The sequence below is a fragment of the Myotis yumanensis genome, unplaced genomic scaffold (genome assembly GCF_028538775.1).
Source record: "Myotis yumanensis isolate MYYU_CA2020_CCGP unplaced genomic scaffold, mMyoYum1.0.hap1 SCAF_9, whole genome shotgun sequence".
In the NCBI taxonomy this organism is placed as follows: Eukaryota; Metazoa; Chordata; class Mammalia; order Chiroptera; family Vespertilionidae; genus Myotis; species Myotis yumanensis.
Window position 1 is genome coordinate 34,961,402 of NW_027223760.1, and position 26,487 is coordinate 34,987,888.

General features: G+C 40.2%; 1 protein-coding gene across 1 annotated transcript in view; it reads right to left on the reverse strand.

Moving 5' to 3' along the window:
- The window catches only part of TPK1 (thiamin pyrophosphokinase 1), a 291,146-nt gene that overhangs the window by 2,276 nt on the left and 262,383 nt on the right, over positions 1-26,487 (reverse strand). The window lies entirely within an intron of this gene.

Below are 26,487 nucleotides of genomic sequence, written 5' to 3' on the forward strand. Positions count from 1 at the left end.
TGAACGAAATACTAGTATACGACATGGGATTTTAAAACTGGAAGTTTTTCTAACTTGCTGTAACCTCTCTTGCTGAGGCTGGTGGCTGGTTATTGACCTTTCGGATACATACCATTCTCATAGCAAAGTTCATTAACTTTTCTTTTTTTTTTCCCTTATCAACGGTAAAACCAAAACCCATTTCTGTAACGTGCTACTCCATTCCTTGCCTGGTGCAATTAGAATTTTTCTTGATGATTCAGAACATGTACACCAGTCATTAAACTCTATAGCAATCCTGTTTTAGCTTCAAGTAAGCATAGGATTTTGATCTTTTTTTCCCTCATAAATTAAGAAAAGGCCTTTTTTTCTGTGAATGTAATAGGAGGAGCAAAGGTTAGAGGCGACTCCCAATGTGCAACCTTGAGTGAGCCACTGCTGCAAAGCAAGCACAGGAGGAACTGTCCTGTACACCACTTAGTTATCCAGCTGAAGGCTTGAGAGGGGTTATAATAAGAACTTACGTATTCATAAATTACATAAATCTATATTTACACTTTCTAACACTGTGCTTGGAGTGAATGCTAGGCACAGAGTGGTGACCACACTTCTCTTTGCTTATATAAGAGCAGTTCACGTTACCAAAAATGACTGTCTTATAAATATTATTATTTTTGGGTAAAATTCAGGGAAAAAATAAACAAGTGCTATGGGCCCATACTGTCAGAGTCAGGAAACCAGGAAGTTACACTGTAGTAATTCGATTGTAATGCCCACTTCCCACTAGAGGGAGCCTGTTATCTTTCTGAGGAAATATTTGGAAAGGCAATTTTAAAATTCAGCAATAGTCTTATATTACAGGATAATGTATAACTAGTATTCCTACATTCTTTGAGGAATATAATGAATAGACTCCTGTCTGGACACATAGCAGATACTCTTCTAATCATACTCATTCCAAACCATCACTTTTCCTTCCCACTGCTCTAGATGCCTTATCTGATCGACCCAATTGCCTATAACCTGCCTGTTCCCCATCCCAAACATCCTGGCATTTGAGGCCCTTCCTTACCTGACTGCTTCCTCCTACTCACCCTTTCTTTAATAGAACAGGAACGTCTTACTCCCATGAAAAGTTTCCATGTGCTCTCTCTCCTGGCACATATCTGATTTTTTCTATGCTTGCTGTATCCTTCAAGGCTAAAGTCAACTGTCACCTTCTAGCCTGTAGAGTTCTCTTTGGTTCACTACCTACCACAGGTGGATAATAATTCCTTTTCTATTTATAAATTACTTGATCGCTTCCCTAGAAGAGACTTTGAGTATTTAGATTCTTAGTCTAGGATCAGCAAAGTATAGGTGAGTCTGAAACATCTGTTTCCAGAAAAGCAAGAGAGAGCTAAAAAAAAAAATCAGTAGAGATTGAGAAGATAGAGATAGAGAAGAATACTGAGAGTGATGCAAAATAATATATCAAACAATAAAAAGAATCCCCGAGGCAGGGAGAGAGGAACATCTCTTCTATAGAAGAATGCTACTACTAAGGAATGAGTGATGGAATTAGAGAATTAGAAAGGCACCATTTGCAGCTGCCAGTGTAATAACTGGTTCAGGCAGGATCATCTATCAATGATGCTAAAGCCACTGAGTGAAACGTTGTTGGGGAGTAAGATATTTACAGTCTCAAAGTATTCCATGTATTACTTCCAATTTAAAAAATGTAGCAGACAGAGCTCATATCATCAGTAAAAGAACAAACTGACATTATGTGCCTCCTGATGTGACATGAACACAAATACAACATCACTTGTGTAATAATTTTTGTCAAAATTGCTTACTCTGAATCTAATCAGGGGAAGCCATCAGACCAGCGCTGAATGGGGGGCACCTGGCAGGTTAGCTGGCCTGGGCTGTTCAAAGCTGTCAGTGTTAAGGTATGTGTGTGTGTGGGCTTTTCTGAGTTAAAAGACCCTAAACAGATAAGACAATTAAATATGATGTATGACTTTTAAAGATATTGTAGTGGATTTAAAAATGTTATAAACAGCATCACTGGAAAAAACCAAGGGACATGAATATAGGCAATACAATACTAATCTATCAGTGTTCTAGTTTTTGGAGTAGATAATGGCACTGTAGTTATATGGGAGAACATACTTGTTCTTGAGAAATACTTAACCCCCGAAATGCTTCAGGTTGTATCATCATGCCTTCAACAGAGTCCCCAGCTTATGACGGTTTGACTTACAGTTTTTTTACTTTAAAATGGTGTGAGAGTAATATGCATTCACTGGAAACTCTATTTTGAACTCTAATCTTTTCCTGGGCTAGCAATATGCACTGTGATACTGCAGCAGCAATGAAGTGATGCTGCCCAACTGTAGGCTAGCGTGTGTTCTGAGCACCTGTAAAGTGGGTGTGATGCTCAGTAGGTTAGGCATATCAAATGCATTTCTACTTATGATATTTTCAACCTAGGAGGGGTTTAAGCAGGATTGAAATGGTTTGGAAAGCAAAAAAACACACACAAAAGAAGAATTGCATAAGTAGAAAAATGTCAACAATTGATAAATTTGGGCAAAATATATATAGATTTTGCTGTTGGTTTGAACCTTTTCAACTTTAAAATTTGGGGGAAAATGTGGGGGAAAAGGCTAAGAACTTACGAAGGGAAGTACTTTACTCTTGTTCACCTTTATCTCCTTAAGAGCTGAAATAATGCCATTACAAGAATCAAATCAAGAAATGCCCATTGATTTGCAGTGCATTAAAATAAATCAAAATGAAAGAGAATGTGAGCCAAAGTTAGGAAGCAGCCGTCTAGGCTGTGATGTCTGCACTAGAGCTTCTAGGAAGAACCTAAGGGGGGCTGAGCCCACAGCGGGCCCACGGGAAGGAGCTGACTGACACTCACCAAGGACAACCTTCGCTGCACTTACTGATGCAGGAGGACCTGAAATTAACTGGAATTATGTACAGAACTTAGTGCCGGCTCATGATAAGAGCAGCCTTATTCACTGCTATGCTTGCCTCCGATAACAAGCCCTCAGCTGTGCTTGCTTTTGGACATTATCTCTCAAAACCCTGACTTGCTGAAGACTCCTCCAAGGTAAGTGCAGGCCACTTCTCTATCCTGACAGCCAATCTTTCTTGAATCCAAGTGGCTAAGGAAGGGCTATTATAATTCTAGTGAAAGTGGCTGCATTTATCTTTATCTCTCTCAGAAGTCACACTTCCTGTGCCCTTAGATCAAGGCTGGAAGTCATTAAAAGGCCTCAGATGCTCAATTCTTCCTTCTGTTTCCCATATAAATGGCTCATCCTCTGTCCAAAAACAATTAGACCGAGAACATGCTGCTGCTTGAAGGCATCAACACTATGTATGCCAGTTAGAAAATGTCTACTAAGATGAACACTTTCAAGTGTGTAGGCATTTCAAAATAAACCAAAAACACAGTGGTATTGTTTTCTTTGCTGGAATGTGTTATGCCAGTGGTTGTCAAACTCATTAGTCAACAGAGCCAAATATCAACAGTACAACGATTGAAATTTCTTTTGAGAGCCAAATGTTTTAAACTTAAACTATATAGGTAGGTACATTGTTATTAACTTAATTAGGGTACTCCTAAGCTGGCCTTTGCTAAAAACGTCCTCAATCTGATTGAGGTACATTCACTGAGATAGACCCCTTCCAACTCTCCCATCCACACTCGTCTTGTTTACTTGTTTCGTCTATCTCCTTTCCGAAAACTGACTTCTGCGCATGGGCCACGAAGTTTCAATCGCACTGTACGTGCGTGTCCGCACGTGGTATTTTGTAGAAGAGCCACACTCAAGGGGCCAAAGAGCCACATGTGGCTCGTGAGCCGTGGTTTGCTGACCACTGTGTTATGCCATTAGCATGTCTATCCCCAGGCCCTAGGTTGCAGTTAAAGAGCCAATCAGAGCTACTATAGGGAAAATGTAAAAGCTTACTGGGTTTACGAAATAGAAAGGACAGTTCAAATCCACGCGTTTACTTACAGTAATTACTAGTGGTAAGAGGAATGATCTGTGTAGAACTGGCCAAAAATTTTCAGTGTAAAAAGTTAGATTTAAATGTGTGCAGAGCGGAATGCTAGTCTGTCCAAAGGCTGCTTCACTTCAGTCTAGTTACTGCCTTCACCTCCTGCGGCCCTGCCCCCAAACCATTCACAAGAGGGCGAGAATCAGAACTGCACATGGCCTAGAGCAGTGGTCAGCAAACTGCAGCTCGCAAGCCACATGTGGCTCTTTGGCCCCTTGAGTGTGGCTCTTCCACAAAATACTGACTTCTGTGCATGGGCCACAAAATTTCAATCACACTGTATGTGCATGCCCGCATGTGGTATTTTGTGGAAGAGCCACACTCAAGGGGCCAAAGAGCCGCATGTGGCTCACAAGCCGCAGTTTGCCGACCACGGGCCTAGAGGACTGGCTCCCAGACCCAGGTTCTCCTCCCACTCTGTGGCCGACTGGCCATAGACCACTGGGCAAGTCACTATGTGCTGCCGGCTTCTGCCAACTCTCTACTGTAATATCCTTACCACTTTTGCCAAATGTTTCTCGGGTGACCTCAGCATCTATTTGAAAAATACCAATAATACCTGTCCCGTTATCTCCAATACACTGTTGTGGATATGAGTAACTATGTCTGTGAAGGGCTTTGACTTACCAATGAAAGTACTGAAAATTTGTTATTATCAAATGCTTTAAAGTGGCATTTGCTTGTATCCTTCAAATGTCGAGATTCTTCTAAGCACATCACCAAATGGCAATGGCATAGAAGAGTGAAGGAAGAAAAGAATACATGAGGTAGCACAGTATGATTACTTAACATCAAACTCAAACCTGCGGGTGCCATCTATACAAAATACGCTGAGGAGACAAGCCATGATCCTTTAAACTGTACCAGTCAAATCTGGTAACTCCAGACAGACAGACAAATAGAAAACACAGTTCTGTGGAAGAAAAGGCATCAACATGTGATAGGGGCTGTTCTGGAAGGCTGCACGTCGCATGCCTGAGAAAGAGGGAAGAGGTTGGAAGAATCAGACATGTGGGGTTGGAAAAAGTTGGTGACGCCCCCCCCCCCCCCCCCCCCCGACACACACACAAAAAAACAACCTGCTTTAAAGGACATTACTAATTTGGGTAAGATTGGACTGAACCAGCATATTGAGGCCTCATGCATAAGCTGACTTGTTGTAAAACAAGGACTTACTTACTAGATGTACCGGTTAATAATGGCGGATTTTGTAATCAAAGAAAACATGATAATTTCAAGAGAAACATCAAAAGTGCTTTATTCAAAGTAAATGTCCATTGCTAGCTACACATTTTCCCCATCTTTCAGGTAATTTGTGGAACTGTCCCAATAGAACTTTTCTTGTTTTGAGGCAAACCATTCAGAGACCCAATTTTCCACTTCTTCCTATGTTTTGAAGTGCTGCTCAGAAAGTGCATGGGCCATCGATCGGAACAAGTGGTAATCTGAAGGAGCAAGGTCTGGTGAATATGGCGGGTAGGTTAATATTTCCCAGGCAAGATCTTTTAACATGTCTTTAACTGGTTTTGAAGTGTGTGATGGTGCGTCATCATGAAGCAAAATTACTTTTCTGTGTCTTCTGGCACATTCTGGTCGTTTCACGATCAAAGCGTGGTTCAAATTGATTATTTGTTGTTGGTAGCGATCAATATTAACAGTTTCATCTGGTTTTAGAAGCTCATAATTCACCACACCTTCCTGATCCCACCAAACGCAGAGCATTGTCTTCTTTCCGAAGCGATTTGGCCTTGCAGTCGATGTTGATGGTTGACCTGGATCAACCCATGATTTTGTATGTTTGGGATTCTCAAAATAAATCCACTTTTCATCGCCAGTCACAATTTGATGCAAAAAAGACTTTCTTTCGTGCCGTTGAGGCAACATTTTACTGATAACTTTTCAGTTTTCCATTTGTCTTTCGTTCAGTTGATGTGGCACCCATTTTCCTTCCTTTAAAATCTGTCTCATTGCTTGTAAACAATCAGAAATTGTTTGCTGAGCAATGTTTAATCTTTCTGCAAGTTGTTTTTGAGTTTGACACGCATCTTCATCCAATAATGCTTGCACTTCCAAACTTTTTTGGTTGACCTGGACGTTCTTTGTCTTTCATATTGAAATCATCACTTTTAAAGCATTTAAACCAGCATTCACAAGTATCTTGAGATGAAGCATGTTTACCATAAGCTTCCTGAAGTATACGATAACTTTCAGCAGCACTTTTCTTCAAAATAATGAATTGAAACTTCCCAAAAGTGCTCTTTTTTGGAACGAAATTTGACATTTTAAGTGTAAAAATATGTATGATGTTAACACCTTCAGTAAATTTGACATATGAAGTTTTGAAGCTTGCTGTCAATACAAAATAGTATACATATCAAATTGCATATATATCAACATATGTGTAACTCCATCTATTGAATAAAATCCGCATTACTAACTGGTACATCTAGAATGCATGTCAACCTTCTCTTTGGCGGTACAGGTAGGGTTAACTGGCTATAGCATGTGATGGTAGGATCTGGATTACAGCTGTCACCTGGAGTAGAGAGGGAGGTGGTGGAGACATCAGAGAGGACAAGGCCAGGGGGAGCCATGCAAATGAAGCCAGATGACTGTACAAGGGGATGAAGGCCTGGGGAATCCCCTTCACAATCCACAGACAAGTTTCTTGCAGTTTACAGTCCGGAGCTAGTATTATGTAATATGTGCTACGAAAGTTTGAAGGCAATAATTAAAGATGACCACAGCATGGAGACAAACTGCCTAATCCAGACATGAAGAGAAAACCCACTGTTCAGTCTGTATGCATGGACCACAACTGGGAAAACATGCTTATGCACAGATACTGAAATTTTCTTACAACCTATTTAAACAATAAATTATAAACAAAAAGTAGAAGGGCATGGATCTTCACAGAACCCGTGTGAAGAAGGATGGAAGAGCTCGGCCGCTTTGGAGTAATGTTCCAAGACTGAGCACAAGGTGTCATATGGCTACAATGAGGGGTTTTTCAAAAATACATATATTATCATATACATTGATGCACACCCCACAAAGTCTTCCTATTTCTGTCACCCAGGAAGAATGAGAAGGACTGCTGCCTATACTGACAAACCTCAAGAGTGAGTTTAGGTACCATGAGAAGTTGAATGTCCAAGTCAGGGCTGGGAAGATCCTGTCAGATCACTCAGAGGGTCTAAGTCTTTTGAGTTTAAAAAGCTCTGGAAGTTCTGAAATATTTGCCTGTAAGTCCCTCAGATTCTGGCTCAATCTCGATAAATTCAGCCAGAGCCCTGCTCCTCGGGGGGGATCCCTTGCTGATGAAATGCCCTCTTCTCCATGAGGCACCCTCCCATGCTTGACCCTCCCAGGGACACGGGCAGGACTTGATTTCAGCTCCTTTACAATAGATGATCTTTCTGACACCTCAGCCTGGAACATAGTGAGACCCTGACAGTGAAATCCCAGTGGTCACAGTGGCTTCTCACTGTCCTGTTGAAAGTATTTATAGAACAGAAGTAAGAGATGACCTTCACCATTAGACAGAATTTCATTAGTGAGAGTCTGAACACTGTCTCTTAGGAAAAACAGCATTTAAGTCAGATGTTTTACTATTAACAGGTATGATTTGTTGTATTGAAGGTAATAAAACAGTACCTTAGGCTTTGTCCATAAACCTATAAATTTTTATGTTTGCTCTAAATGTATTTCATCATGACTTATTTTCATTTTTTTAGTTCTTCCTACTGATATACAGTGATAATATTTCATATTAGAAATAGCTGGCATCTTATATTAATAGTCTAATGAGTCTGAAAATATTTGCCATTCTTAAAAGCAAGCTACTTTAGTTCACAATTGACGTATTTCCCCTACTCTAGTTATAATAACCAATCCATTTTCAATAGTCATGCCATGGTTTCCTCTCTTTTCTTGATGAACTTTCTTTGTATAACTATTTGCTTGCAAAGTAGATATTATTCTATCCCGGCCTTACATTTATAACTTTCTATTTAGCAATTACTCTATTACTGTGGAGTGGAGGCACACATGTCCTATCCTGTATTTTAACTGTTCAAATGTCTTTTTCTCCCAATCAGGTATGTGACGTGGTCTGACTCATTTTTTGCATAGGATTGCTAATCTGAAAGGAACTTTATTATGTAGTTGGGTGGTCTGACACAGATAAAAGTGAACTGTGCCTACTTGAAGCATCTAGGGTACCAGGCTCAGGGCTCTGTCCACTCCGAAACTAAGCTGACCTTAGGGACTCAGTAGGCCTTCAGGGCTTCAGAAAATGTAGTCCAAGAGCCACTGGTCTAACACCCAACCCCTTTACTTCAAGGCTGGGAAAACATTTCAAGGTATCATTGAGCTAAGGATGCACAGCACCAGGGCAGAGTCTCTGACTCACAGAATTAAACTGCCACTTCACCTTCTGGTGGGCTCCCCAGAATCACGTTCAGATTGGAGCAAAGTTAAATGACTCGAGCTACATAGTACTATTTGAGCTGGTTCAAATGTGGCTATGTTACCCAGGTTTTTCTAAAGCTTAGTCACATAACAGAAGAGAGCATCTGGCCAATGCTGTGGGCTCAGACAGCAGAAAAGCTGATACAGAGGATTGTGCCCCTGGTCCTTGAGTATGTAAGCAACAGAGTGTGGACACAGATACGAAGCACTCTGTACTACATTCCACTCAGAAAATGCACAACATAATTCCATTAACCGGACACTATCTGTAGGAGAATTGCTGTCACTGCTTTCACTATTTAATTATGGAGTATTAACACTCTAGACAGGCAAGGGAAAATGATTCAACAGGACTGGCTGCTAGACACGGTTCAATACTTGGCTTTTAGTAGAAATGGTTTGCTATATTTGTAGAAAATATAAAAAGGTGAAATTCAGCTAATCTGTGTTCACTTTTACTATGGGAAGATTATTTCTTGGTATAGAAGATTTAAATTACAGAGCTTTTATTTGTAATTCTAGGGAAACTGATCTACATTGTTACAGAAGATGAAAAATAAATTGGATGGCTGCATTTACAATGATCTGAATGAAAATTAACGTTTTTTAAAATATCTACATCAATTATACGCAAATTAGGTGATTACAAAATTTTTATGTAGAAAAAATATTTACTTTGAAGTATTTGGAGGGAGGAATGGAGAATGGCAATTTTGTTATGTTGAAAAAAAAAATTCCTTCAAAACTGAATTATATGATTTGTACAAGTGAAAGTTATATCAAAGCTGCAGGTTAAGAAGTCATATTTACCTGGCATGATACAAATTTACAACTATAATCTGTTTGGTAAAACTAGTTTTTAAAAATCTGCTAAATCATAAATATGTACATATATAAATAGCTTATGAGTATGTTTTCTATAATAGTAATTAAGAAATAATTCCATATATTTCCTGCAAGTATCCAGGCTGTCAGAGTGAAAGATCTGTGGCCTCCGGTTCCTCTGATGTCATGTGGCATCTGGCAGGTGGTGGACTGAGCTCTGATTGGGCCCTCATGGTGCCTTGTTGACAAGCAGGGTCTAAGTTACTTGTTTTGATCCAATCAGTAGTAGACAGAGCCCCCTAATCCTCCCTCCTGATGGTTACAACTGCCACTTCTCACTTTTCTACTCTTTAAGGCATTTTTTCAAGAAGTAATCTGGGAGCGGCAAATCCCTCTCCCCTATTCTTCCTAGAACATCTCTATCACCTGGAAAGGTGAGCACTGGCTCTGGGCTCCTTTGGGCCTCACTGAACATTCACCGCTGCTGTCCTCTGAGTGCTGGCAGATCCCTGGCTGCAGAGATGGTGAACACAGTTGTGTGGTCTCTTTTACCTACACTCAAGAGTAGGGCTTTCTAAGGGGTGATTACAGACTGGCCTCTATGGGCACCTAGACCATCTGATGGATCTGGATGAACAGCTGTCTCTGATCTCAGCCTTGGGGCAGCAGCCACGAGCCTGTGTGCCTCATTCTGTCAGTGCTAGTGTCCTGCTCTGCTCTCACTGATGGACATGCAGTGATAACTGTCTCCTCTCGTCAGAATCAAAGGGGCAGTTCCCACAGCATATGCCGCAGGGCTGGTGCCTGGTGCCAGGCTGTTGCAGGCATTCATCTGACTGCTGGCATCTCTGTCCTGGCCCTCATTGCACAGAAGCCTTATCCTTTCAATGGAATCCAGAGATGCAGACACCTTTTCCAGGCCCTGCATCCTGTCAAGGGAGGGGGAGGGGCAGAACCCATCTCAGCATCTTCCTTTCCTTCTCCATTGAGAGACGTGTAGAATTCTACCTGGGAACAGGCTTGCACTTCCCACAGATCTAGGCATGATTTGGGCATCTGGTCACACCCCTGCCTGTGACTTGTGCCCTGGGGTACCTTTTCCCTGGCACATTCTGGGCATTTTGCCTGAGAGAGTGAGTGACCTCCTCTTACTCAGGATTTAAATGTGGGTCACATTCTAAATAAATGCCATTCTGATGACTAAATCTGCCATTTTAGTAGGTCTGTTTCTCCCCATGTGGCCTTAATATTCTAAAATTTTAAATAAGGAATATATCACCTTCCTTTCTTCTGCCCATTTTTTGATCAGACTTTTTTGTTATTGAGTTGTATACGTTCCTTATCTTTTGGATACCAACCCCTTATCATAAGGTATATAAACACTGCAACATTGTATACCTGAAACTACCATAATATTGTATGCCAGCTATACTTTAAACAGAAAAATTTTAATTAAAAAATAAATGGAATAGATTTTAAAAATTTGCCATAAATGCAAAGCAGTTTCTAAAACGATAGGTAGTCCTATATGGCTTTCTTTATTTTTTTGGGTAATAGATGCATTTCATTCAGTAAATGTTTCTAAAAAAAATAAAGCAGGATCAGGGGGCTAGGGAATGCCAGGCAGTCAGAGAAGGACTCAGCACTAAAACTGCCTTAGAGCAGGGATCTGCAGAAGTTGTGGAGCAAGCACGCAGACATCTAGGCACGGGTGTAGGCAACCAGGGTTTAGAATATACCAGGCACAGAAAAGCAACCAAATGAAGTAGACTGAGTAAGGGAAACAATTGTAGGAGATGATATCAAAGTCAGATCATAGGGGACCTTATGGGCCAAGATTAAGGACTTAGGTGTTTACTTAAGAAGGGAAAGAGTGACTTTATATGACTTACGTTTAGGAGATTCACTCGAGCTCTGTGAGGAGACTAGAATGGGTGGGGAGCTATGGCAGAAGCAGGAAATGACTCAGTAAGAAATGATAAGGGCATGGACCAGAGTGAGCAGTGGATAGAATGAGACATCCGGTGAGGTAACTACATGGCTCTCAGAATGTGCAATGAAGAATGGTGTTGTGTTTAAGGATTAGTGTCGCTTATGTAAATGATTTTATGACATGAAAAAAACTGTAAGATCAAAGTGAGAAACTATCTTTACTTTTCTTGGAAAAAATGGATAATATATTAATCATATTGAACCTTATTTGATACCTAACAGGCTCAGAGATGTAAGCTCGTGACCCTCTCGTCAGACATCAAAGTCAGATCATAGGGACCAGTACACTCTGCAGGCAAACATGTTTTTAACAGGGCAGCTGACTGCATGGAGTTCAACGTTCAGATGCAATGCTTGTGAAAAATTGCAAAAGACACACTCTGATCTGTTACTGGTTTCTAAAATGCTAAGATAAAATGATCTACTTTCTGTTTTGATTAAGCCCAAACCTGACTTACTGGGGATTTCAGAACAGTTGCAAGGCCATGAAAAGGAAATGCGAAGGTAGCAGATAGTCTAGGTTCCTCCCATATAGCTAATTATGCCGTTTAGGATGTAAGAGACAGTGTAATCACAACAGGAAAGAAAAAAATACGCCTGAAAGACCTCTTTTTTAAAGACTACAGTAAATTTCTCCTGGATCCATTTAATTGCCATGTTAGGATTTCAGAAATCTCTGTCCCTTTGAATACACTTGAATGTTTAAAAACATTCTGTAGAAATTATGAAAAGTGCCAAAGTACTGCAATCTACAAAGACATTCATGTGCTTTATTTTGTACAAGACTAATTATTAGGGGTAGAGTGGGAAGTGTGTAGTTTGAAAAAACTATTCTTAAAATTTTAATTATGTAAATCTCTTTTTCTGTGAGAATTCAGACATTCAGGGTATTCTTTTTACGTTTATTAAAAATAGTTATAAGTTAACACGTTAAGTGCCATGTCAGTCACCAGTGACTGACACTATACTTTCAGTTTGGACCTCGTCAGTCTCCGGCTGCTAGCATATCGGTGAAATCGGATATCGCAGGCTAAACGGAAAGGAAGACAAAACAGGCTTGGCGCTCAACGTGTTAAAAAAGGTAGGGAACCCTGGAATAAGCAGGCAAGAATGTTGGAAGGTGCAATCCCAATTTGTTTTTCATAGACTTGCTATGTTCTCTAGCTCGAGTCTGACAATATAGTACAGCTTGGCAGGGCTGGGTGTGTGTGCACATTTAGGGCCTTGGTGTTATGGACAAAGAACTTTATGAAAATGAAGGGAGGAAGGCTATTTTATGATTATGCTTAGAGCTTGTCTCAACTAGTAGAATATAGTCTGCCAATCCAAGAAACTCCAATGAAAAAAAGTCCCTAAAAGTGCCTCCCTAATTATTTACATTATACAAAAATAAGAATATTAAAATTATTATTTTTCTACAGTTTGCTTCCTACTCTGGATCACATAAGCCCACGAGAGACCAGGTTTGTTTTGCTTTCCGTTATACCTGTATACTTAGCATAGTGCCAAGTACACAGTGGACTCGCTATAAATATTTATTGAGTGAATAAATGAATATCTAAATAAAGCAACCAGCATACAGACTGAGAATGATTTTGGTGCTCATGAAAAAAATACAGACCTGAAAGTGGTGTCTTCTCTACAAACACCCACCCAGGCTGTATCTAGGTGACCGATAACCCACCCAGAAAGCCAAGACACAACCAAACCCACTCCTCCTTTGTGTTGATTCTCCCTGAGCCCTCAAATCAAGGGTCTTTCACTGACTTCAAAAGAGAACGCTTTCATAGAATTCAGCATTTCCTTAACTAGTTGTTCCTGATTGAACCACACCAACCCCTTCTCCAGAACCTACTGCCTCTAGGCCACCTGACACAGGTGTGTCCACAAGCACCAGGGGGAAGGAAGCACTGTCCCCAGTGGCTAGATCCTTGCTTCCCATTTGGTCCCTCTCATCTGTTTCCTTACCACTGAGATCATTAGCAACTTCCATTACTTCCTTTGATCTGCAGAGTACTCGTCCAGGATGGAACTTTGTGGAACATTCTTGTGTTTCTGATAAACTAAGTGTTTTGTTAAGCTTTTCTTTTTCTTTTTAATTTTATTTTATTGTTTAAAGTATTACAAATAGTTAAGCTTTTCATGTTAGCATAGCACCAATGGAGAATTCCTGGCCCTTCCCAGCTGGTTTCAAGGTGTTTCTCTCCCTGGATGTAAACAGCACTTTCTCTGTGGCTCAGTGGTTTTACTACTGGAGGAAACATCCCAGTAAAGTTTCCCATTAGGCAGTTAGGAGAAGAGACATTGCTTATGTGAAGGGAGGCAAGGTTTACTATATAATCAATCAACAGTAATATACCCTTATTTCTCTTATCAGGGAAAATGTCTCTCAAATACCTTACAGGAACCAGGGAATATCTTCTGGAATAGTAACAATAATTCTAAAAGTTTGCCTACTACAATAGACCATTAATCATAACATTTACCATGCCTATGGTTATACACTTATATGTTTAAATTCTCCTTAAACTCTCTTAAGCCTAAACAGCCAGTATAAATAATACATAGTCATAAGAACTTTGTGCAGTAATTAGTGGAAAGTTTGGGTCACTGCTCTGCTTCATTTGATTCCATATTTGAAAAGGAAATTGGCAACATGCCTGATATATGGCAAGAACAGTGGGGCGGAAGTCCAATCTCTGGTTGTGAAAGGTGTCAGTTTGTGCTCAGTGACCTGTTAAGTCTCTCTGTCCTTTAGGCCACTGGTCTCAGAGATCTGGCCTGACACTCCACTTCCACACCTTGGGTTTACCAAAAACACTGTCCCTATGGTACAGCTTAAACTTCAATTTTAATTTCTGAAATATATTCCTACAACTTTCCTTACCTCCATTCCATTACTACATTTCCTGGGTCTCTCATCTCTCAGGTTCTATATTCTTTTAACTAAAGTAATAATACTGCCTCAGCATCTTGCCAACATTCATTCCAATGTCTGTAATTCCATCCACCCACCACCTCCCTTCCTCTGGTCACCATACAAAGTAAACATCTCTGTCTGGACACTCTGGATCTTGTTGGCCCTGACCTCTCACAGTTTCGCCACCATTCTCTCCTGTTTCTTCCCATCTCATTATTTCAGTGAACACTCAGATCTGTCCAAGGCTCTGTCATCTTGAACTCATCCATTCCCTGCCCAACTCGAGCTCCTTTCAGCTATCAATCCGTCTCTCTTCCCCACTTAGAGCCCAAACGTTGGAGTTATCTACTCTTGCATTTCCATTCACTCCACAACCAGCTGCCATGGAGGTTCCACCCATTACTCCACTGAGACTGTCCCAGGATCACCAATGACTTTGTTTGTACTCTCAGTGCCTACTTTGTGATGGGTATGTGGTAGAAACTGCCTTTTCTTGTTTTCTTAACTTGAGAAATAGTTCTGCATTGTTGAGCTACACATGGGCTATAGCTTTACTTGAATGAACTCTTACAATCCTTCCAGCAACTGGATGAAGTAGGTATTGCTATGATTCCTAGTTTGGAAATTAGATGTAACAGAGGTTACATCTCCCCATGCAAAACACACACCTGTCCTTCTTCCCCAAGACTCAGCCTGCCTTCTCTGGCTGAAATAATCACGGCAGCAGGCAGGAAAACACCCCAGAAAACCCCTGGCAGACTTCTTAACTCAGTACATGTTGAGTGTTACTTTCCTGCCTCCTAAAACCATGCCTTGCACATGGAACGTACTCAAAGTCCTCACTAATTCAATACGCCTAGCGAGGTCAGAACAATGGCAAGCACATGATCATTGCTGGAAGCTGCGGGTGCTGTGGCTTCAAAGGCAAATAGGGACATTCTTCCGGGACCTGGAGGCCTCCAGAGGCCATTGCCCAGCCACACTGCTTTTAGAAAAGAATAAGAAAAACCTTCTACTTCTCCTTTCTACACAATATGCACTCACTATTTCTAAAAAGGCAAAATTATAGCTGGTGCTATTTGGTAATCACAGCCATCTTTTTGAGAAAAGGATTTACCTTGATCTCATTTTGGCAGATATTCGTTACCATTTTCCCTCTTATGTGCATGTCTAAATATTGGAGTTCATGAGATTTAACTGAAAATATGCGACTCTAAAGTGTAATTACGGGGCTGAACAAAACAAAAGGGAAGTCAGAGCTTAGAGTGACCGATGTCTTCTCTGCCTTCCCCCCACTGGAGTCAGTTGATGGGGATGGAGAGGATGCAGGCAGCTGGTGGAGCTCCCTTCCGTTCCAGGAACCGTGCAGGGGAGAAGCGAGTGGACTGTTCACACTGCAGGGGCACAGAGCTCCCAATATCCCGCCCAATAAACGCATTAGCCTCCACTGGTCACTCTGCCTAAAGATTGCTAACTGCTCAGGAAAACCCCCAGAAGACAGTTGCCAGTTTGCTGAGAAGTCCATGAAGAAGTGAGAGATCTTTTATGTATTTTTCCTTAGAGCAAGGAGATCTGATGGGACTTATGATATCAGAGACACTGTGTTACTTTGATGATGCTGCCCTTAAGGAAAGAAAACGATGCCAAGGATAAAAGATGATGAGAAGCTAACAATTCACCAGGTGCCGGCTTTACACAAAGGATGGGTTTCTGCCTCAAAATGCACTACCGGCAAATATTTGGCAAGAAACCTGTAAGTGAGATAAAAGGAGCTTAAACTCAAATGTGAAGGGAAAAGGGAAAAAAAAGACACCCAGCTGAACTGCCAAAAGGAGGCAACACAGATGGCTGTTGATATCTTCTGGATGCCACACTCAGGTCAGGAGCAGATTCTGAGATTCTCATGAAAGCTCGCTGGGTTCATGTGATTAGGTCCCTATGTACTAACAGACAGATGTAGAAAGAAAGAAATCCTCCTTACAATAGAATTCTACATTTGATCCTACCAGAATGAATATTACTGTTTTATAATCATAACTCTGAGGATGGCCTCACTATTGGGAAAGACAAATAGAACACTTGAACGATGGGAAAATAGAAAAGCTAAAGATTTGGAAGATCATAAAACCAGAAAGTGCTAAATTCAGTCAATGAATTACAAGGGTCACTAGAGTAGTAAACACAGAAGAAAAACAAAGGTCACCTGCTCAGGTGGGGCACATGCCATGGGCAGTGGGAACAAATAGCCTTCTAAGGTCTGTCTGTCTGGACACAGAGGGGAGTTGGCTGTTTACCGTCCATAGTTCTGTGAGTTTCTGGGCCAAAGGCTGGCTAGGCAAAGCATCTTCCCTGGGGCCTCAGGAATTGGTAGTATTGAGAGAAACTGCCTTTCTACTGCTGGTCATGAAAGAAACCCAAAAGTTAGCAGTTACCATCTCTAAACTTTAATACCCAGTTTAAGTTGTAGGTTTACCTAACAGGGCATTTAAAATATCGCAAAATAATGCAAACCCACAACAAAGCACCCAACCATACATCATTTTCCAAACCACCTTGCATCTCTCTAGTGGCCCATTTTTTTTAAAGACTTGCAGCCAGAAGAGCTTCAGTGGGAGAAGGAAAAGTGAACATCCAATGCAAGGCGAGCCACACCTCTATCCCTGAGTATCACAGCCAGAAACTTTTCAGTTCAACAGATTTGAGAGTGGTGCTGCGTGAAAAGTCAGTTAGTTCAACCAAATCAGCTCAGAAAACAGTCTAAAGGGACAAAATAGAAAATTATAATCAGGTTGCGTGCACAGGCCACAGTTCATCTTAGCCCTGAGAGTGGTGCAAAATATTCTTAATTATGAAGTCCTGAAGTTATGAAATGTTTAGTCAGAGTCCAGTTTGAGATTTAGAAACAGCAAAATTTGTGGGAGGTGGAGTTGCAGAAAGGCATAACTGACAAATCTGAATAACTATAAATGAATTCGTTTAAGAAAGTAAATGTACCCTAAAATTCTTTAAAATAATTTATCTAAATAGTGTAAATGACCCACTGTTAACCTGCCATGCAAATCCTTCTCTTTAGATAAGAAAAGGTTTGATTAATAATAACATATTCTGAATTAGTGACATTTAATTGATATTATTTTAAAGAATCATTATTCATACTACCTTCAAATGCAACAATCATGAATATTAGAAGTTACAAAGTCCTTTACCCTGCCAAGCCATCATGATTTATTCTAAATGAGAATACAGCCCATTGCAATTATGGGTAACACATTCTTTCTGAATTTACTTTTGAGTTTGAGAATTGGCACCAAAGTTTAGGACAAGACACTCTTTCTCTATATCTGACTAAGCCATAGTTACTATCCACAATATTTTTCCTGTCTCTGGCTGTTCTAGTCTTTCCCTAAAACCTAATACTCATCTTAAAGCAAATATTATTTACAGTGAACCACTCTGCCTTCTGTGAAAAATTTGTAGTTTTGGATGTTCGAGTATAGGGAAAAGAGATGGTCCATCTACAGCCCATTTAGGCAATATTCCACAACTACTCTCATATGTCACCAGTAATATTTATGATTCTGCAAAGTGACATTGTCTTTCAAGAGATAGGATTAATGAGCCTAGAAAGAACCAGATCAAGAAAGATTCTCGTTCTAGACTATTAGTCAATAGAGAACCATTGCATAATTTCTTATGAGAAATGACTGGATGGAAGCAATATTTTAGGGATATTTGACAAATATGATAGAGCATTTTAGGAATATTTGACTAATATGATAGAGCATTCTGAAGTGGGACTTGAAATAAAATACTTTTGCATTCAACTTACATTATGCTGTTGCCCCACTAAGATGGTAACTACTAATCCTTTGTTAGCAAAACCAAGATTTTAAATTATTTTTCTGAACTACTTATGTGGATTGATGTTCTCAACTGCACATGTGCGGAAGTATGTCTTGAAAATGGTTGGAGAGATAATGGCTTAATCTGGGAGCTCAATTAGCAAAGCATCGATCTCAGTTCTTCTGGCTAAGATAGCTCCATACATTCATTTTTGCCAACAAACATTTTCAAGTATTTACAGCTATAGGTGAAAGTTGACAAAATTTTAAAAAAGGAATACAAATATGAATGTTTCTATAACTTGATCGTTTTTAGTAGAAAAATTAGGGAATGGAGATGTTAAGGCTAAAAGGTATTTCTGTTCCTTAAGATTTCTGATGCATCAGTTATTTAAAAAGTTTTTTTCCCAAAAATTTTCACTTAAAAACATTATAAATGTACCTATATTACATTACTAGCTACAGCCGAGACTTTTTTTTTTTAATAGACTCATCGAGAGCAGAGTGTACTTCTAAGCCCCTTGCATGGGCTTGGCCCTGTGACTGTTTTGGCCAGTGCTCAGTGGATGGAGAGGGCACGATGACAGGCCAGTCCTCAGGCCTTTAGAGGCCCTGGAGGCTCTGCTTCCTGTCTGCATGGTCTGCTGCCACCTTGAGAATATGCCAGCTCCAAGTCCAAGGGGAGACATGAGGAGTGAGGTCATCCACATGTCCCACCGTCGACGTTAGGACAGCGGTCGCCAACCGTGGTCCGTGGACCACTGGTGGCCTGTGAGGTCCGAAAGGTTGGCGAGCGCTACTTTAGGAGGCCAAGCAGGGACCCACAGGTGCTGTGAAACAGTCCAGTTTTAGTTTAGCCAAATCTTACCTGAGCTGCAGCTGTGTGAGCAATATAAACAATTGTGGTTTTACACCAGGTGTTTGGAGGGAGCATGAAACACAGCATCTTTGTGCCAACAGCTAAGGGATACCATGGCACAATGGATTATTAGAACCCAAGTTTGCGGGCTCTGGTTTGAATGGAGATTTTATCTATCACTTTTTCACTAGGCATGACACTGTGACATACAGAACTTACTCTGTGATTTTTGTGCACTTTTCCTTGCCATTTCCAGCAATTTTTAATTCTTGGTTTAACTACTACCTTGACTTCCCACTGCCTCTCCTACTTTTTGTTACTATGTATGTATTTCCCTATGTTTTAGAATCAATTTCTCCACTTTTATGACATTTTGTTTTCTTTCTTGGAAATCCAAATTTAAAATAATGGTCTCTTTCTCTAAGAAATCTTTCCATCTTAAGATCCTTATAGATTTTGTGGGGGAAAGGAAACTTTAATAATAGTCTATTATCACTCTCACTTTTGCTTAATCTTAGACCAGGTTGTGACAATTCAGGGAATACCCCCAGAAGCTTGCTGTGCTTTTTTAAACAGCAGTTTATACATCAGAATGCATGAATGAGAACTGCAGACCTGGGAACGTATCCCATGAAGTGCTTTGGACACTCTGACAACTGCAATTCATCAACATAAATTACTGTGTGTAGCTGCAAAGCTTCTGTCCTGGAGACACAGGGCACTTCCTAAATTGCTTCCTGCCCTCTTTAATGACCATCTTAGTTTTTACAACCCAGATATTCCAAGATAAAGATGCCTTGATGCCTAGAGAGAGAGAAATGTTCAGATTCTATGAACGTTACTGGAGCACCCATAGGCTGCTCTATTCTTCTTTATATTTGAGTCTTTTTCCTGTTTGTCTAGACATGGCAATAGATTCTTGGGCAGGAGAGCCAGATGAGGGAGCTTAGCAGTGAACAAGTACTCTGTCTCACTTTCCTTTCAAACAAAGGAAGGCCCTGATGGAATTCATGCTGGCCTCTTAGTGGGGTCTTAAATGGCCTCAGCGTAGGGAGAGCCTTTTCACCTGGAGCATCACACAGCACACTGATTTTAAAATGCATATGTCAGACACGTGTTTCTAAAGACATCAGCATTTGGCAGACAGTATGACTAATTGTAAACTACTTTAGGAACTTTAAGCACCGATTTTTCTCGTTTTTTTTTAAAAAGCATCAATCTATCTTTCAGAGATATTTGAAATACGCTACCAAACAAATGCAGAGTTTCTTTGTTTTCACAAAAATCTAATTTTCTGGATAGAATTGAATTCCAGTGGACTTTTCTAATCAAGCAGGTGAGTTGACACCTGGTCCCAGGTCCACCTTAATACAAAGCTCATGCTCTCTCTACTGTCCCATGCGGCCCCTAAGGAAGTACCTGTCCACGTAAGCCATTTCTAGAAAGCCAGTTTTAAGATCACTATGCATGATGCCAAATTTCTGAGCTGCTTTCCTCCAGGATTACAAGAACAGAAACTTCTGGTTCAGAGGTTATAAAACAGGCTCACTAAGAGAAAAAAAAGCGTATTTACTAAGCTTTCTACCTTTATAACCAGTTCCACAACCCAGATAGGGCTGTAGAGACAAGACCAAATATAGTTATAGTCAATTTCTTTCTGAGTCCTTGCACTTCCATAGCTGCCAGCAGCTGTATGCAGTCTCTAGCATTAGTAGTAAGGCCATCTGTGGTACACGGAATACTAGCTGATGCCCACCTCCTAATGCCCAGAATCCATGAATCAATTACCCATTTACATGGCAAATGGGGTAAGGCTGCAGATGGAATTAAGTTTTCTAATCAACTGGTCTTAAAATAGAGAGATTATCTCAGATTATCAAGGTGAGCCTAGTGTAATCAAAAGGGCCCTTCAAAAGTGAAAAAGGGAGGCAGAAGAGGAGGTTAGAGTGATCCAAAGTGAGCAGGATTCAGTCCAACTCCACTGGCTTCACAGATGGAGGAAGAGCCAAAAGCCAAGAACTGTGGGTGACTTCCGGAAGCTGAGAAGGTCAGAGACAGATTCTTCCTTAGAGCCCCCAGAAAGAAGCACGGGTCAGATGACACCTTGATATTAGCCCCATAAGACCCACTTCCAACTTCTAAACTAAAGAACTGCAGGATAACAAACTTGTGTTGTTTTAAGCCACAAGTTTCTGGCACTTTGTTACAGAAACTATAGGGAACTAATACACCATCTTATGACTGAGACAGGTTATTTTCTACATTATAGCTCTCAGCTCTCTAAAAGCTAAATTATGGGTAACTGGGAGACAACAAGAATTGAAAATAAAAACAGCATCTTATTTAAATAAAATGAGCTTTATAATAGAATAGCAAAACACAAGCCACCAAAGGAAAAAAAAACAGATAAATTGGGCATCATCAACATTTAAAATGCTTATGTTTCAAAGGATAGTACCAAGAACATGAAAAGACAACCCACAGAATAAGAAAGTATTTCCAAATCATGTCTGATAAGGGCCTAGTATCCAGAATACATAAAGAAAACATAACAAGAAATAGACAACACAACTTTCAAAAGAGCAAAAGATTAAAAAGGTATATCTCCAGAGAAGACATACAATTGACCAACAAACACATGAAAAGATGCTCAGCATCATTACTTACTAGGAAAATGCAAATAAAAACCACAATGAGATACCAATTCACACCCACGATGATGACTATTTTTAAAGCAAAAGTAAAATAAATGTTGGTGAGGATGTGGAAATAGATGGAACCTTCACACATGGTCAGTGGGGGTGTAAATGGTGTGGCCAATGAGGAAGACAGTTAAGCTCTTCCTCAAAAAGACAAAGAGAATTATCCCAGGACCTGGATCTGGCACTCCTAGGTGCACACTCACGAGGGCTGAAAACATATGTTCACAGGAACATTATTCAGAGCTAGAGGCCCGGTGCACGAAATTCATGCATGGGTAGGGTCCCTAGGCCTGGCCGGTGATCAGGGCCTTCCTTTGTTCTGAGCCATTGCCTGGTGGTCAGTACATGTCATAGTGAGCAATCAAACTCCTGGTCTCCTGGTTGAACTCCCAAGGGGACACTTTGCATATTATAGATAGGCAAAAAGTGAAAACAACCCAAATTTCCATGAACCGATTAATGATTTTAAAAAGTCTATCCACACAATAGAACTTTATTTAGCCATACAAAGGAGTCGAGTGCTCTTACATGATTAAATCTGAAAAACTTTATACTAAGTGAAAGAAGCCAGACACAAAAGGCCACATATTATATGATTCCATTGGTATGAAATGTCCAGAGTAGGCCAATCCACAGAGACAGAAAGTAGATTAGTGGTTGCCAGGGAAGGGGAGAATGAGGAAGTAGAGCACAAATATATAGTGTTTCATTTTGGGGTGACAAAAATGTTCTGAAATTAGGTGGTGGAAATGGATGCACAACACAGTATATATACTACAAAAATAATGAATTAATACTTTAAAGTGGAGCACTTATGTTATATAAATTATGTCTCAATTTAAAAAACTAAAGGAACAGGATCCATCCCCCTAACATGTATTTAAAGCTTAGAACTAAATGTCTAGGTTAGTACGCATTACCTGTCACCTTGCTGAGTTGAAATGATCTGGCTATCTGACCAAGTCTTGGTTTTCCCTTGCACTTTAAGCACTCCAGAATGCTGCCCTTGGTTGGATTATGAACCCAATTCCATTTCGAATAAAAACACCTCAGCATTTAAAAAATGCCTTTATTAATTTCAGAGAGCGAAAGGGAGAGGGCTAGAGAGATAGAAACATCAATGATGAGAGAGATTCATTGATTGGCTGCCTCCTGCACGCCACCTGCTGGGGATCTAGTCCGAAACCCTGCCATTTGCCCTGATTGGGAATCAACTGTGACTGTTTGGTTCATAGGTCAACACTCAACCACTGAGCCACACTGGGCAGGCCACCTCAGCATTTTTAATTCCTTCCACAGAAATCTGACTTTCTGGAGTCCTTTCTCAATTTTAGCTTCACGGCACAGCTTATGGACTTGCATTTCTGCTTGCTCCTGTGTCTGTGATCTCATGGACAGGAGACTCCCTTGATCCTATGCTACTCTCATTCTTTATCAAGGTCAGATTCCCAAGCAATTTCGTCTGAAACATCTGCCTGAGAACCTACTAGTCCGGAAGTTAGATGATCTTCTAGTCTTTTAGTGCGTGCTTTAGGAATCCCCACATGCTGACCCTAACAAAGCCTGATTGTGTTCAGTACCTTCCCCCACTCTGGAGAACACAGGAACCTCAGGGCATTAACTCCTTGAATCATCCCAACTTACAGGTGCACATGTTACAATCATTGTGTATTTTAATTCCGTTATTTTCCCTTCATTTTAAAAAACCTTTTATTTTAAAATAATTATGGATTTATAGGAGGTTGCAAAAATGTACAGAGAATAGCAATGCACAGGTAATTCTATAAGTCATATATAATCCCCCAATCTATAATGATAAGGGATGTTATAAAATAATTTATATTAATTTTATCTGCATTAAAAGTAATGTAAAGATTAAGGCCCTCCACTTCACTGTCAAAAACTGCAGAATATCAAACAATATAGGTTGTGATAAGCATATAACATTTTATTACACTGTGCCATGCCAGTAGGTCCAAGGATGTATGGAGAAAAACCTGATAATATATTTATCATCTTTTTATGCTTTTTTTAATCAAAGAGGATTACTGTTTCTATTTCCTTAGGGAGACATTTAACATCCTCATCAGGTCATTCTCAAGTTATCTTTAAAACATAAGAGCTACTCTCTACCTTTCAACCAAAGAAATGTGCAGGAGAATAAAAGGGGTGTAGAGCCAGGTGAGTGCAAGGCCACACGCCTTTAAACTTCTTAAAACTCCTTTCCCCCAGAAACACAAAGACAAAAATGCTAAGCTAGAATGCACATCAGATTTTTTAAAGGGATGGAGGAAGGTGAGATAATAAGCAAGAGCCCATTTTTCTCTGCTGGGATCTGTCAGTGTAGCTGTGAGCATGGGTACCTAAAAACAGGAGCATTTTAAAATTGAAACTGTAATAGCCCTTGATGGTTTTGACTCATTTTCTCTGCTGTTCATTTATATTTTCTTAACTACTTGAGAACTAATAGTCTTTTAAAAAGCGTTGTAAGTGTGTTACTCACCTGAACTAACTGATCAACACCGTTTATCCTGCCTAATGAAGAGTCGTCTCAGCACTCAGCATGCATGGCAGCCTTGAAGTCTGCGTTTAAATTGCGCTTATTGGAAAGAATCTTGCTAGCACTTATCTGTGTTTATGGTGCTATCTTCTATTCAGTAGATGCTGAAACAACCATGACTAGTGGTGGATGTGTCCACTTGGTCTCCCAGACTGATTCTAGGTGCCCTGAAGGTTACATTAGCATCACTTGGATTCTTGTTAGAAAAGCAGAATCCCAGGCCTCTCCCTGGATCTACAGAATCAGAATCTGCATTTTAACAAGACACATTAAAGTGTGAGAAGTACTGATCGAGCCATTCTTTAAAAAACCCCTTTGTTTCATGCACCATTAGTCTCCTTTCCTTTATCACGTCCTTTCTTTCCTTCTTGAAACAACCCAGGGTTCATCATTTAAAAAATACTAATAAATAAAACCAAATTTCTCCCCATATCCTACCACCTTCAGTGACTGACATCTCTTAGCGATCAGATGATTTCAATTTGGCTTCTTTGGATACCACGTGCCTGGAATGAATTCTATGCCCCATTCCTTTTATTTTTAATTCAGTTATCTCCTTCTTAAAACCCTAAAACTTAACTTTCACTCCAATGTAGTTTGTACACAAATGACTAAAAAAATGATGCAGACAGTTAACCTTGGGGCGCTTGGGTCAACCTTAAAAACATCCACAGTCCTGACACAGACAGATTGGAAAGTCTTGGCAGGATTTGGTGCCTGATGCCTCTTCTGGGCTCACCTTTCTCATGCCTCTACTCAAGATCCCTGCAGGTGTGTGCTCCTGCCTTGCTGGCCAGACTGGCTTCACCAGCCCCAGGTTACTGATGCCTCCCGCAGCTCTGTCCCCACCTGAAAAGCAGATATTTAATCTCTCCAAAGTACACACAGTCAGAAATCACAGCAATGAAACAAAATCGGACCTAGCGTATACTATCAAGCTTTACACAAAAAGCCTACATCATTGAGGAACCCAAAAACCAAAACAGAGACAACTACTCTTCTCAGTTCCAGTGACCTCCTTCTTTCTTCCTTCTTATTGTGGTAAAACACTTAACATGAGATCTACTCTCTTAAAAAATTTAAGTGCACAATACAGTATCGTTAATTAGAGGCACGGCGCTGTATAGCAATTCTCTAGAATCTATTTAGAATGTACTCATTTTGCAGAACTGAAACTTTATACCCGCGGAATGGCATTCCATACCACAAAGGTTTGAAGGTTGAGCTGCTCTGAAATTTACTGGGAACCTCACCTTCGATGGATTCCGAGCCATCTGCTTACTAGTGATTAGATGTGGTGTTATTCATCAGGTTGGCCTTTTATGAAGAAAAATGAAGAGCATAAAAGAAAAGAGCCACAGTGAAAATGGGGGTGTGCTGAGAGGTTAATGTGCTCTTCAGCCACCTCACATAGATCACTGCGCGACACACAGTCTGTGTATCGGCCGCATGCGGGAGAACTGTCAGCTTCACCTCTGGAGGTGGGCCATCACTCCTGCCGACAGATTATGAATTGTGGGCTATGTCCGGCACCTGGCTGGACAAGGAAGAGTTCATAAATCAGACTCAAAGACACGAACCTGAACCTGACTAAAATCCTTGAGTTCTTTAGGAGGTTGAAAGGACATCTGAGGAGAGAATCAGTTAAGCCCACATGTGTGGGTGGTTATACTAAGGGGTGGCAAGAGTATGATTTTCTAAAGGCCTTTTGTTAAAGTTCTACAACGAAGTACTTTTGTTTCCGAAGTACTTTTGTTTCTTTTTGATGGACTCGAATTTTGCTTCACCATGCAATGGGATGTAGGGTGGTTGGGATAAATATTTTGAATTTAAAGGGAAACTGGCTTGGCCTTCCATAGGAAGAGCAAAGTGATCAATTCTTTCAACAAAAAGTATAAATAGTCAATTCTTAGGGTCAGGGTTTATTTATTTTACAAATAATCTGGAAAACAATCCCCTAATCTGGAAAACAGCCACAACTTTATAGATAATCCTAGGCAAAACATTAAATAGATGAGAATAAATTAAAAGAAGGTTTGTTAGTATTTGAAAAGAGCCAGAAAATGTCAATTAAAACAAAATGTTGATACATAAATGTCCTTGAAAAATAATCTAAACCATTTGTAAGGAGATGGGCTTGGCATATTTTTTATGATGTAGGAATGAAACTCAGAAGTAATTTTTAAAACTATAACTTGAAAATATGTGCCACTGAGTCCCCAGTTTCATCACACCTGGTACAAGTTTAAAGCCTTAGAAAATAAATTCCA